We start from the raw sequence: 11,872 nt of genomic DNA, 5'->3' as shown, positions 1-11,872 counted from the left end.
AAAAACAAAAAAAAAAAAAAAAAAAGATTGTTCTTTTCTTCCATGAACTAAGTTCAAGATTTCCTATATGTTCATTAACTCAAAATATTAAAATAATCTGTTTTCAAAGCTTAGGGTGTAGCTCTATCTATATACATGTATATGCGCATACACATGCACATACACAAACACACATGAAAAAATAACACACACAAAAATAACCTTTGATGCCTCACTCACTGTTGGCAGCAGTTAGGTCAGAAGTTACAGGAAAATGGTTTCAGAGCAAATGTCACACCCTGGCCAAAGCGAAAGAACCCCTGCTTTCTGTTCTAATAAGACAGTCACCAAACACAATCCGGTGAGCCAGCTCTCGAGGAGGGTGGTTTAAAGTACAGCTTCTGGCGGGCACTAGGTGTCTATATAAAGAAACCATAATGTAGGTTTTGTTTTAGCTGTAAGGCATGAAACCACCATATGAACTATGGCTCCATGGAGGTTTTGAGAGGTCAGAGAGTAAAATCATTCACCTACCTTGCCTTAAGCAATATTACATTTGAATAATCTCAGGAGAAACACTGTTGAAATGCTGTTTAAAATGATCCTATATCATCTACCATGGCATTTCTTTATCCTTAGAGATATTTCCCCAAGTATTTAATAAAATGAAAAACCACAAATTCTTCAGAGGCTTTTTTTCTGTGGAGAGCAATGTGCTCATCCTTGCTCATCCTCCCCAAAGAAATGGAAATGAGAAAGATGCAGTCCGGCCCTCATGGGCCGCTAATCTAAAGGAGGAGCAGGGCAGGTGTCTCTCTGGTGTCTCTTCTGCCCCTGCCGTGGTTCTTCCTGTTTTTATGGTTCTATTGGAGACTACCCACTTTCATTTTTTAAAGGATTTAACTGTGTTATTTTTAAGTATGCGTATGTGAGTGTCTGTATGTGGCTGTGCAAGTGAGGCCAGGTGCCTGCGGAAGCCAGAGGCCGCAGGTCCCCCTGGAGCTGGTGATTCAGGCAGTTGTGAGCTGCCTTCATGGGTGCTGCAAACCCCCCTCAGGTCCCCTGAACTGACAGTGCATGCTCTTCAGCACAGAGCCATCGCTCCAGAGGGGCCCTCACCCCACAGTCTTAGCCTGTGGGAGCTCAGCGAGGCTAGACATAGTTCTTCCCTTATCCACAGCACGGACTCCTAAGGTGTCAACTGTCTTGGGTTACAGTAAATTGAGGACTTTTCTGGAGTGTGAGGTGATATATATATATATATTTCTGATTATAATATATATTATATATATTTCTGATTATAATATATATAATCAGAAAAGGAATTAAACAAATTGGAGTTAGTTAAAACTGACCCTAGGCAGGCCTGTTGGAGCAGTTCCATCCTACTACCCAAAAGAATTCGTTCAATCATGGGGACATGCTCCAGTCTAGAACAGTACAATCTCTAAAGATTCACTGAAACAGTTAGAAAAGGCAGTGTTTCAACTGAATTGCTATACTGGAAGGCTGAAGCCTGGAGCTGATCCTGCTCAACCTTGTTGCTGGAAAGGGAAGGTCTATTCGGGTAAAAGCGGAGGCAGAAGAGAGCAGAGCCAAGAGTTGGAGCCCAGCACTGGACAGTGACTAACTCATTTCCATACCCCATAGCTTCCTTCTGGAAGCAATATGTGTGCCACAGCAAATTATTTATCATCATTATCGTTATGATTGTTGTTTGTGTGCCTGTACTTGTGCGGTTGTATGTGAAGCGGTCACCTTGTCAGAGGCCCAGTCTCCTTGTTGTGCTGTGTGTGCCAGGCTTTCCGTCCCATGGGCTTCCAGGGACTCATGTCTCCAGCTCCCACCTCAGCACAGAAGCGTGGGTATTACAGCTCCTCTGATAGCTCCCAGCTTATCTGGGTTCTGGGGACTTGAACTCGGGTCATCTGTTGCAGCATGCTTTATCTGCTGAGCTCTCTCCCCAGCTTTTGATAAGCTCTTCTTTCTAAAACTAGTCAGAACCGAGTTCCTGTTGCTTATGCCTAAAATGGGGGATGAGAAAAATCAAAACTATTAGCTTGTCCTGTGCCATCAAGTGAGGTGACTGCTCTAAGAGAGCCCCAAGGAGGAAGAGGTGCTAGCCAGCTGCAGAATACAGGAAATGAGCCTGTGATGCTACAGATGATAAGATAGAACAGTTCATGGTCACAAATACTTGTACAGAGAAACAGAAAGTAGCTGCTCTGGAGAAAGGACCCCTCCCTGCAGCCTAGGGGGGCAGACAACACTGAGACAGACTGGCTGCTGCCAGAGCCCCAGGGATGTTCAGGTCTATAGAGCTGTGGAGGCGGCCTTGGAAAGAAGCAAATCTATGGTCCTTGTCACAAGAGAAAAGGGAGGACTCGCCACTGCTTGTTCTTCCCACAAGCCAGTGAACCCAAGACGCTAGGAAGAAAGCCAGTTGTGTGAATTTTTATATATTCCTAAATAAACGTGTTTACAGTCACACATACCACATATTCTAATGTCGTTATGTTCCATTGTGAGACACTCCGTTTGGAATCTGTGAATAAAATAGTATTTCTTCTTGGCTTAAAGGCTGTTGACAAAGTGACTTCTGAAATAACATCTTTATTCCTGTAGCTTTATTTGTCATATGTCTTCCAGTCATTTACTTACTCTATAGTTTTCACTCAGGATACTCTCCTCTCTCTTAAGCTGTGGAACTGCAGTAAATATTCTTCCTACCTAATGGTACAGTCAAAGGAATTCTGTTTAACACAATTCCTCCCCTGGGCCTACCTGTAATCTCCCAAATGTGCAAAGTATATCCCTTAAGATATGTGCCAGTTTTGCCTGGTGGTGGTGGTGCACGCCCTTAATCCCAGCACTAGGGAGGCAGAGGCAGGGGGATCTCTGAATTCAAGACCAACCTGGTCTACAAGAGCTAGTTCCAGGACAGGCAACAAAGCTACAGAGAAACCCTGTCTCAAAAAACAAAACAAAACAAACAAACAAACAAATAAAAGTGTCGGTTTCAGTTTATTTATGACCAGATAGATCAATGTGGTTCTTAACTAATGCATTTTCCTCCCCTAGAGATGGGCACCCAGGGAATCGTGCTGCGGCATCCGAGAACTTGTTTTACACAAGCCGTGCTTTTCAGCCGTCAAACCTAACATTCGTTAGGCTCACCTGCTAGGGTCCAGCCTCTAGTGACTTAACTACAACACAAAGCTGTGTCCCCAAACCAAGATCTTCTCATTTTCCACACCCACATGATGCACCTTCAGCGCTCAGGCATTCTTGTCTTTTTTTTATACATTCTTTTATTGATATTTATTGAGCTCTATATTTTTCTCTGCTCCTTTCCCTGCCTCTCCCCTCTCCCCTTTAACCCTCCCCCAAGGTCCCCGTGCTCCCAAATTTACTCAGGAGATCTTGTCTTTTTCGACTTTCTACTTCCCATGTAGATTATATCTATGTAAGTCTCTCTTAGTGTCCTTGTTGTTGTCTAAGTTCTCTGGGATTGTGGTTTGTAGGCTAGTTTTCTTTGCTTTATGATTAAAAACCCACCTATGAGTGAGTACATGTGATAATTGTCTTTCTGTGTCTGGGTCACCTCACTCAAAATAATGTTTTTGAGCTCCATCTATTCCTGCAAAATTCAAGCTATTGTTATTTTTTTTTCTGTATAGTACTCCATTATGTAAATGTACCACATTTCCTTATCCATTCTTCGGTCGAAGGGCTTTAGGTTGTTTCCAGGTTCTGGCTATGACAAACAAAGCTGCTATGAACATAGTTGAGCACATGTCCTTGTGGCATGATTGATTATCCTTTGGATATATACCCAAAAGTGGTATTACTGGGTCTCGAGGAAGGTTGTTTCCTAATTTTCTGAGAAATTGCCACACTGACATCCAAAGGGGTTGTGTAAGACTTTAAGACAATCCTGAAGCCATTTTTGACAATTCTGAATCCTCTCAGCCTCCGTGCCATAGTGCTTCCCCTCCTCCCCTGGGAACCAAGGACCTAACAGCTACACTCGCACATACTCAGTTCCTGAACAATTACCTATGCTTTATACATATGCTTTGGTTCGGTCCCCTGGGAAACGGGGTCAAAATGACCTCTTATCTCATCTGATCTGGCAACAGCTCTCCAGTCAATTATTGGTAAAAGCCCTTTCAAATAAGCCAATCAGAATAGTCAAAGAACAACCCCCCTTGCTTCTGTGGCCCCTTTAAAAGTAGACTGTACCAGCTATTCGAAGTCCCTCGGCTTCCCGAATGCTGGGGGACCCTGTCATGACAGAATTAATAAAATCCTCATGCTTTTGCATCGGCTGTGGTGTGTGAGATGGTCTCTGGGGGCGACTCCTTCTTGGTGTTTGGACGCTAGAGTCCAACAGTTGTACCAGCTTGCATTCTCACCAGTAATACAAAAGTGTTCCCTTTTCCCTACAACCTCTCCAGCATAAGTTGTCATCAGTGTTTTTGATCTTGGCCATTCTTGCAGGTGTAAGATGGAATCTCAGAATTGTTTTGATTTTCATTTCTCTGATGACTAAGGATGTTGAACATTTCCTTAAGTGTCTTTCAGCCATTTTAGATTCCTCTGTTGAGAGTTCTCTGTTTAGGTCTGTACTCCATTTTTTTTATTGGATTATGTGATCTTTTGGTGTCCAATTCCTTGAGTTCTTTGTATATTTTGGAAATCAGACCTCTGTCTGATGTGGGGTTAGTGAAGATCTTTTCCCATTCTGTAGGCTGTTGTTTTGTCTTGTTGACCGTGTCCTTTGCTTTACAGAATCTTTTCAGTTTCAGGAGGTCTCATTCATTAATTGTTTTTCTCAGTGTCTGTGCTGCAGGGTTCTATTTAGGAAGTGGTTTCCTGTGCCAATGTGTTCAAGTGTACTTCCCACTTTCTCTTCTATAAGGTTCAGTGTGGCTGGCTTTATGGTGAGGTCTTTGATCCATTTGGACTTGAGTTTTGTGCATGGTGATAGATATGGGTCTATTTTCATCCTTCTATATGTTGCTATCCAGTTATGCCAGCACCACTTGTTAAATATTCTTTCTTTTTTCCATCTGATATTTTTTGCTTCTTTATCAAAGATCAGGTGTTCGAAGATGTGTGGATTGATATCCGGGTCTTCTATTCAGTTCCATTTGTCCTCTTGTCTGTTCTTATGCCAATACCAGGCTGTTTTCAGTACTGTAGCTCTGTAGTAGAGTTTGAAGTCAGGAATTGTGATGCCTCCAGAAGTTCTTTTATTGTATAGGATTGTTTTTGCTATCCTGGATTTTCTGCTTTTCCATATGAAGTTGAGTACTGTTCTTTCAAGGTCTTTGAAGAATTTTGCTGGGATTTTGATGGGTGTTGCGTTGAATCTGTAGATTGCTTTTGGTAAGATTGCCATTTTTACTATATTAATTCTGCCTACCCAAGAGCATGGGAGATCTTTCCACTTTCTGATGTCTTCTTCAATTTCTTTCTTCAAAGATTTAAAGTTCTTGTCATACAAATCTTCCACTTGTTTGGTTAGAGTTACTCTGAGATATTTTGTGCTATTTGTGGCTATTGTGAAGGGTGTTGATTCTCTGATTTCTTCCCCAGCCCTTTTATCATCTGTGTACAGGAGGGCTACTGATTTTTTTGAGTTAATCTTGTATCCTGCTACATTGCTGAAAGTGTTTATGAGTTGTAGAAGTTCCTTGGTAAAATTTTTAGGATCACTTATGTAAACTATCATTTCATCAGCAAACAGTGAGAGTTTGATTTCTTTTCCAATTTGTATCCCCTTGATCTCCCTTTGGTGTCTTATTGCTCTAGCTAGGACTTCAATTGAATATTGAATAGATATGGAGAGAGTGGACAACCTTGTCTTGTTCCTGATTTCAGTGGAATTGCTGGGTGTTTCTCTCCATTTAGTTTGATGTTGGCTTGCTGTATATTGCCTTAATTATGTTTAGGTGTGTGGCATTCTTGTCTTAATAATATGTCTCATTATTGTGCTGATTTAAATGAGAAATGTCTCTCATGGGCTCATGCCTTTGAACATTTGGCCCCAGGTTGGTGGTGCCATTTGGTAAGGTTCTAGAACATTGATTCTCAACCTTCCTAATGCTGAGACCCTTTAATATAGTTGTGGGATATTGCTACTTCATAGCTGTAATTTTGCTACTTTTAGCAATCATAACATAAATAACTGTGTTTTCTGATGGGTCTGGGTTGCAACCCGCAAGTTGAGAACCATTGTTAATAGAACTCTTAGAAGGAAGCATGTCATTAGAGATGGGCTTTAAGGTTTAATCTCACCCCACTTCCTGTTCAATTTCTCTGCTTCCAATATGTGATTGAAGATGTGATCCCTCAGCTGCCTGCTGCCCTGTCTTTCCACACATGCTGAACTTTCCCTCTGGAACTACAAGCCAAGATAAATTCTTTCATCCAGAAGACTCTTTAGTCATGGTTTTTTATTACAGCACCAGCAAAGTAACTAACAGTAAAGTAACAGCAAAGTAGCTAACAGCATCTCTAGGTTTTAGCTAGGGCCATTCAATGATTTCCTCACGTCTCTCTCCCCAGTAACTTCCAAACTTCATATTCATTTCCATGTCGTTTGAACACTCGCACCCTCTTTCAGTTACTTCTGTGTCACACACACACACACACACACACACACACACACACACCCCACACACACACACCCAACCTGAGATTCATGAAGTTTTTCCAGGCTGTTATCTGTGTACATGAATTTGGCAGGGCTGTTACAACGAAGTCCCACAGATTGCGTGGATGACAGTGATATAAACTACCCAGTTCACATCTCTAAAGACTAGACATCTAAGACAAGAGTGTCAGTAAGCTTTGGGGTGTCTCTTTCCTTGGCTTGCATATGGCCATTGTGGTGTAGCTTTGGTTAACTTGCTAGAAAATAGTCAGCTGAGGAGAGGGCAGCTCAACTGACTAAAACACCCTAATCATATTGGCCTATGGGCATGTCTGGGTGGTGTTTTCTTGATTGATAGTTGATCTGGAAGGGTTCAGTCTGCTGGGTGGTGCCACACCTGCACGGTTTTCCTGGGTGCCATAAGAAAGCAGGAAGAGCAAGTCAGCAAACAGGGTTCCACCACAGCTTCTGGTTCAGTTCTTGCCTCCAGGTTCTTACCTTGAGTGTCCACCCTAACTCCCCTCTATGATGGAGTAAACCCTTTCCTTCCAACTTGCTTTTGGTCATGGTGTTTATCACAGCAACGGAAACCAAACAAAGATAGCTACCTTTCCTATCTTCTCAGTGTCTTTTCTTTGTGTCTATCCTAATATCTTCCTTTAAGATCATAGTCTCGTGAAGGTCTGCTTTAATTACCCCTTTAAAGGTGCAGTGTCTAAACAGAGTCACATACAAAGATGTTCAGCATTGAACTTCATCCTCTTAATTTTAGGCATGTGGGAATGTAATTCAGCCAATAACACTACCGGCTCTAAACACTAACTGGTCTGCTTGCCTGCATAATTTACTTGCTTGCAAATGTGACCTGCCTCTTGCCTATAGCCCACACAAATTGGCCAACTTCATATAACCACCTGCTTGTTGTCAGCGCCCACTGATTTTGCCTGGGTGACTGACCTTTGTGCAAAAGAGTCCTTGGCTGCCTGGCACCACAGCCTGTCCGCTGACATCACAGGCTTACAATGTTGCCCTAGAACCTGCTTCCCCACTCCTTCTACCAATGCTCGCTCCATCCCTCTCCTTCCTGGTTGTACCCATCTCCCTAGTTCCTGCTTCCTGTCCTACCACTCACTCCCTCTACTGAGAAACCAGGGGAGCTTTGCAACTAAAAATTTGCTTCCCATGGCTCAGCTACTTTGTTCCTAGGCATAGTCTCTCATTGCCTTCAAAATATTTTCTTTATTCTTAGTAATTTTATGCATGTAAACAAAGACAAATGATCATATCCACCCTTCATTTTCCTTTCCAACCCCTGTACCCTTCTTTCCTCAACAGCTATCACCTGCTAGCAGTTCCTCAGTAAGGGGTTGGGCCTGGAGATGAGATCATCCCTATCTAGTCAAGAACTTTGTCTGCCTTTGTCTTATGCAGGTGACTACGGTTGGTGTGTGGTCATGACTATGGTCGGCATGCCACGTCCAGAACACAGCATTTCAACACTTCTCCCATCCTCCAGCTCTGACATTAGCTCCTCCTCGTCTTCCAAGATGATGGTCCTGAGCCTTGGCTGGGGGTGGAGGAGGACTTGATAATGATGTCCCATTTCAGACTGAGCACTCTCTAATTCTCAGCACTTTGACCAAGTGTGTGTCACTGCATTGACTGCTACCCACTGCAAAAGAAGCTTTTCTAACCAAGGGTAGGAGGAGCCCAGGTTTATGGATATAGACGTAAATATTTAGAAGGCAATTAGACAGCATTGCCATTGAGCACACAGTAATAGTTGGTTCTACCCCAGAGGCTCACCTCTCCAGTCATGGACTTTTGGCCAACAATACTGTGCCAGGAAGGGAATTTCCTCCCTATGGAGTGGCCCTCAGATCCAATCAGAAAGCTGTTAATTATCCATAAGAGTCATGCCATGATTACTCCAGTAGTCATATCATGCCTGGAAAGTTGATATTGGAGCATGCAGGTTGAGAAGAACCATTGATGTCTTTCCCTCCAGCAGCCTGTATAGCTCCTGTATAGCATAATAAAGTCAGCCAGCAGGGAGGAGTCTCCTTTTGGTCTGAGGTCTCTGTTTTCTACATGACTGACGCCCCCATGTCATCTGCTCTGCGTGTGCTCCTTCCGTTTGCACATGACCCTCGACAGCCTTCTCGTTTTTGCTCCAGAACCTTTGCTCTCACCCCACAACAGTTGTCCTCTGTGTGCAGCTTTGTCGGCCCCCCACCCCCCTTGCTGCAATCATTTAATCTCCATTTTAGTAGAAATCAGCTTGGTAGATAGTTAATTATTTCAAATGTTTCAAAAGCAGCAATTTTCAGTTTATGAAAACAGAATTCCCTGTGGCCTACAACAGAATCTAAGTTGACATCCGTAGCTCCTCGTCTTATTGAAGGCCATGCTGATTCAGCCAGGGTCTGGGCGGCCACCTGGGTCATGTTGGTGTCCATGGAACACACTACCACTGGGGCCATGATGAACCAGGTAGCCTGCGCTGCCTCCTGGGACCAAGGGTTCTCTGAGCCACGGCTGCTAATGAGGGCCATGTCTGGGTCCTTGGCTCTACAACAGCCAGGGTCTCAGTTGATGTCAGTGGCCCCTGTTGTCAAAGGCTGTACAGATGGCCAGGGTCCAGTCAGCCACTTGAGACCATGTTGGTGTCCGAGGTCCAGGCTGCTACCAGGGCCATACTGATCTGGGTAGCCTGTGCTGCCACCAGGACTGTGGTGATCTCCGGGCCCAGATTGCTGCTGAGGCCCATGCCTGGGTCTGTGTTGATGTCCAAGGCCTGTGTTACCATGAGGGTTATAGGAACCAAATCCAAGGGCTATGCTGAGATGGCTCTGCCCCTCACTGGCAGTGGGACAGCTGGCCCTGCCCCTCATTGGACACAGGAGAGTTACCCCCCCCCCCCACAATCAGGAAAGATGGCCCCACCCCTCACCACAGGCATGTATCTCACCTAGGCAGCACACTAGAGCTGATCTTGCTGTCAGGGATGCGGGTAAACCCGGCCCTGAGAGCTTAAGACACTCCCCCCAACACCCCCCATCTGCCATGTGGTGGCATGGGTGAGGGAAAGATGCCCTCCCTTCCTCTCCCCACTATTGCTAACTGTAGCAGGCAGTGAGAGTGCTGGCCGTGGGATCACAGGAGTTGGAGAGAAAAACACTTTAGTCCCTCACTAGGAGAGCCGGCCCTGCACCTCACCTGGACAGTACACCAGAGCTGACCCTGCTTGCTGTAATTTAAAAAAGTACCACGCGAAAGAAAGACACCACGCAACAGAGTTCTTGTGGAGGGGATTTTATTAGGGGAAAGAGAACATAAAAAGGGGAAAGAAAAGGGGGAGACCATTCTCTAGGGACAGTAGCAGCAGAAGAGAAAAGGCAGAGAGAGGCACACAGAGACACACAGAGACACACAGAGACACACAGAGACACACAGAGAGAGATGGGAGACGGGCAGGGCTCTTTTAAAAGGGAGTGTGCACAGGAGGTGCTCTCAGTGGCTGCAGCTGAGGATATATCCTGTCAGAACCCCAAGGGCAGGCCACTACAAATGCCTGGAAGCTAACATTCCTCCCTTTGCTTATCATAAAAAGATGAGGCATTAGAAAAGGGTAGCAGGTGAGGCAGGGATGAAAACACCATGTTCGCAAGACTACTTCCTGCTGACCTGGGGAGCATCATTCATTTTGGGGGGACCTGGGAAAGCTGGAGTGCTGGCCACATCCTGAAGTAACTGGCTGTTTCACTTGATCATCCAAGCTCTGTTGAACTATCAGGCCCTGCCTGGACCTGGCAAAATGCTGATCGAAGTGGATCCGAGCTGACTCCCTGGAGCTTACAGCACCTGATCCTTTTCCGTCAGCACAGCATCTCCCAGACGTGTTTGACAGTCTTGTAGTCTTGTGCCTCCAACTCTATGGCCAACAGCTGGTGGTCCTCAACTCTAACTGTTTAGGAATGGTCAGTGGGTCTCCAAAAAACATCCCAATGGGAACAAGAAGGTATAAACAATGACACGGTTCCCATGCATGAGGCAGAGAGGTGAGACCCAAGGGGCTGTAATTCCTAGCTTCCCAGGAATTCAGAGAGGGCTGATTTTGAGACAGCACAGGCTGCTTTGTGTTTCCTCAGACTTACAGACCAGGGACCAAGGGCTCTGAGCCTGAGAGTGACACAGTCTCATGGTGCCAGGACTTGGAGAAAAGGCAGAAGGCGAGGAGAGGACTGTGCAGGAGAAATGAAGCCTCACATCCAGGGGAATGGTCAGAGGCAGAGGCGGGTATCCCAGCCAGAGACCCAGTTGCCAATACTGACTGGAAAGTGAAGCCACCAGTGAACGGGAAAGCAGATTTGTGGCGGGTGGAAGAGAGCGGATCTGTTGAGGGTGGAGCAGGAGGGTAGGGTCTACCTTTCGGTGAGCTCTGCCACTGAGCAAACATGCCACATGCAGCAGAGTTGGTGTAAGACGTTTATTGGGGGGCAGGGAAAGCGGAAGAGTGAAGGGGTGATACCTCCTTCCATCTATTAGGATCCCTGGCAGAATGTTGTAAAGGTCCCATAAAATATCAGGATATAGAGTGCAGGGAGCAGAATTTTTGGTGGGCTTATTCCCCATGAGTGAGGCAAAACAAGATCCAATGGCTTTTCTCAAGTCAAGATCAAGCAAAAAAGGTACAAGCTGCCCTAGACAATTGTCACTCAAGGAGTGGGCTGTAGGGCAAAGCCTGAAGGACTCAAAGGTCTGAGAAAGGCACAGTGAGTTGTCACCAAAGGGTGGGGGCTGAGGGTCTGAGCCCAAGTAAGCTGTGGTTGCCTGGTACCAAGACTTAACGAGATTAATATGCCTAGAATCACTTAACTAGTTTAGGCAAAATTCATAATTAAGATTTATTTAAAAACAAACAAAAATGGTTTCTGAAAGCCATCTATGATCTTTTTGAAAGCCTTTTGGACATAAATAGTGATGTGGGAATGATTTCTTACTAATAAAGAAACTGCCTTGGCCCATTTTATTGGATAGAAAATTAGGTAGGCGGAGTATACAGAAGAGAATTCTGGGAGAAAGAAGGTTAGAGGAAGAGTCGCCATGATGCGCCCACTCCAGACAGACGCAGGTTAAGATCCTCTCTGGTAAGCCAGCTCATGGGCTACACAGAATATTAGAAATGGGTTAGAACAATATGTAAGAGCTAGCCAATAAGAAACTGGA

At 44.9% G+C, this 11,872-nt stretch overlaps 1 long non-coding RNA gene across 2 annotated transcripts in view; it reads left to right on the top strand.

Moving 5' to 3' along the window:
- LOC126486865 (uncharacterized) overlaps nt 1–8,787 on the top strand; it is a 16,908-nt gene extending 8,121 nt beyond the window's left edge. The window contains exon 4 of one of the 2 annotated variants that reach the window (XR_007588218.1): nt 8,075–8,787. This is a non-coding gene — a long non-coding RNA (uncharacterized lncRNA). The remainder of the gene's footprint in view (nt 1–8,074) is intronic. The other variant, XR_007588220.1, reaches the window with a different exon arrangement.
- Nucleotides 8,788–11,872: the final 3,085 nt, after the last annotated feature.

The sequence above is a fragment of the Alexandromys fortis genome, unplaced genomic scaffold (genome assembly GCF_014885135.2).
Source record: "Alexandromys fortis isolate MF-2015 unplaced genomic scaffold, M_Fortis_MF-2015_v1.1 scaffold_145, whole genome shotgun sequence".
Taxonomy (NCBI): domain Eukaryota; kingdom Metazoa; phylum Chordata; class Mammalia; order Rodentia; family Cricetidae; genus Alexandromys; species Alexandromys fortis.
Note: the sequence above shows the minus strand (reverse complement) of the source record. Positions and strands in the feature narration are given on the sequence as shown.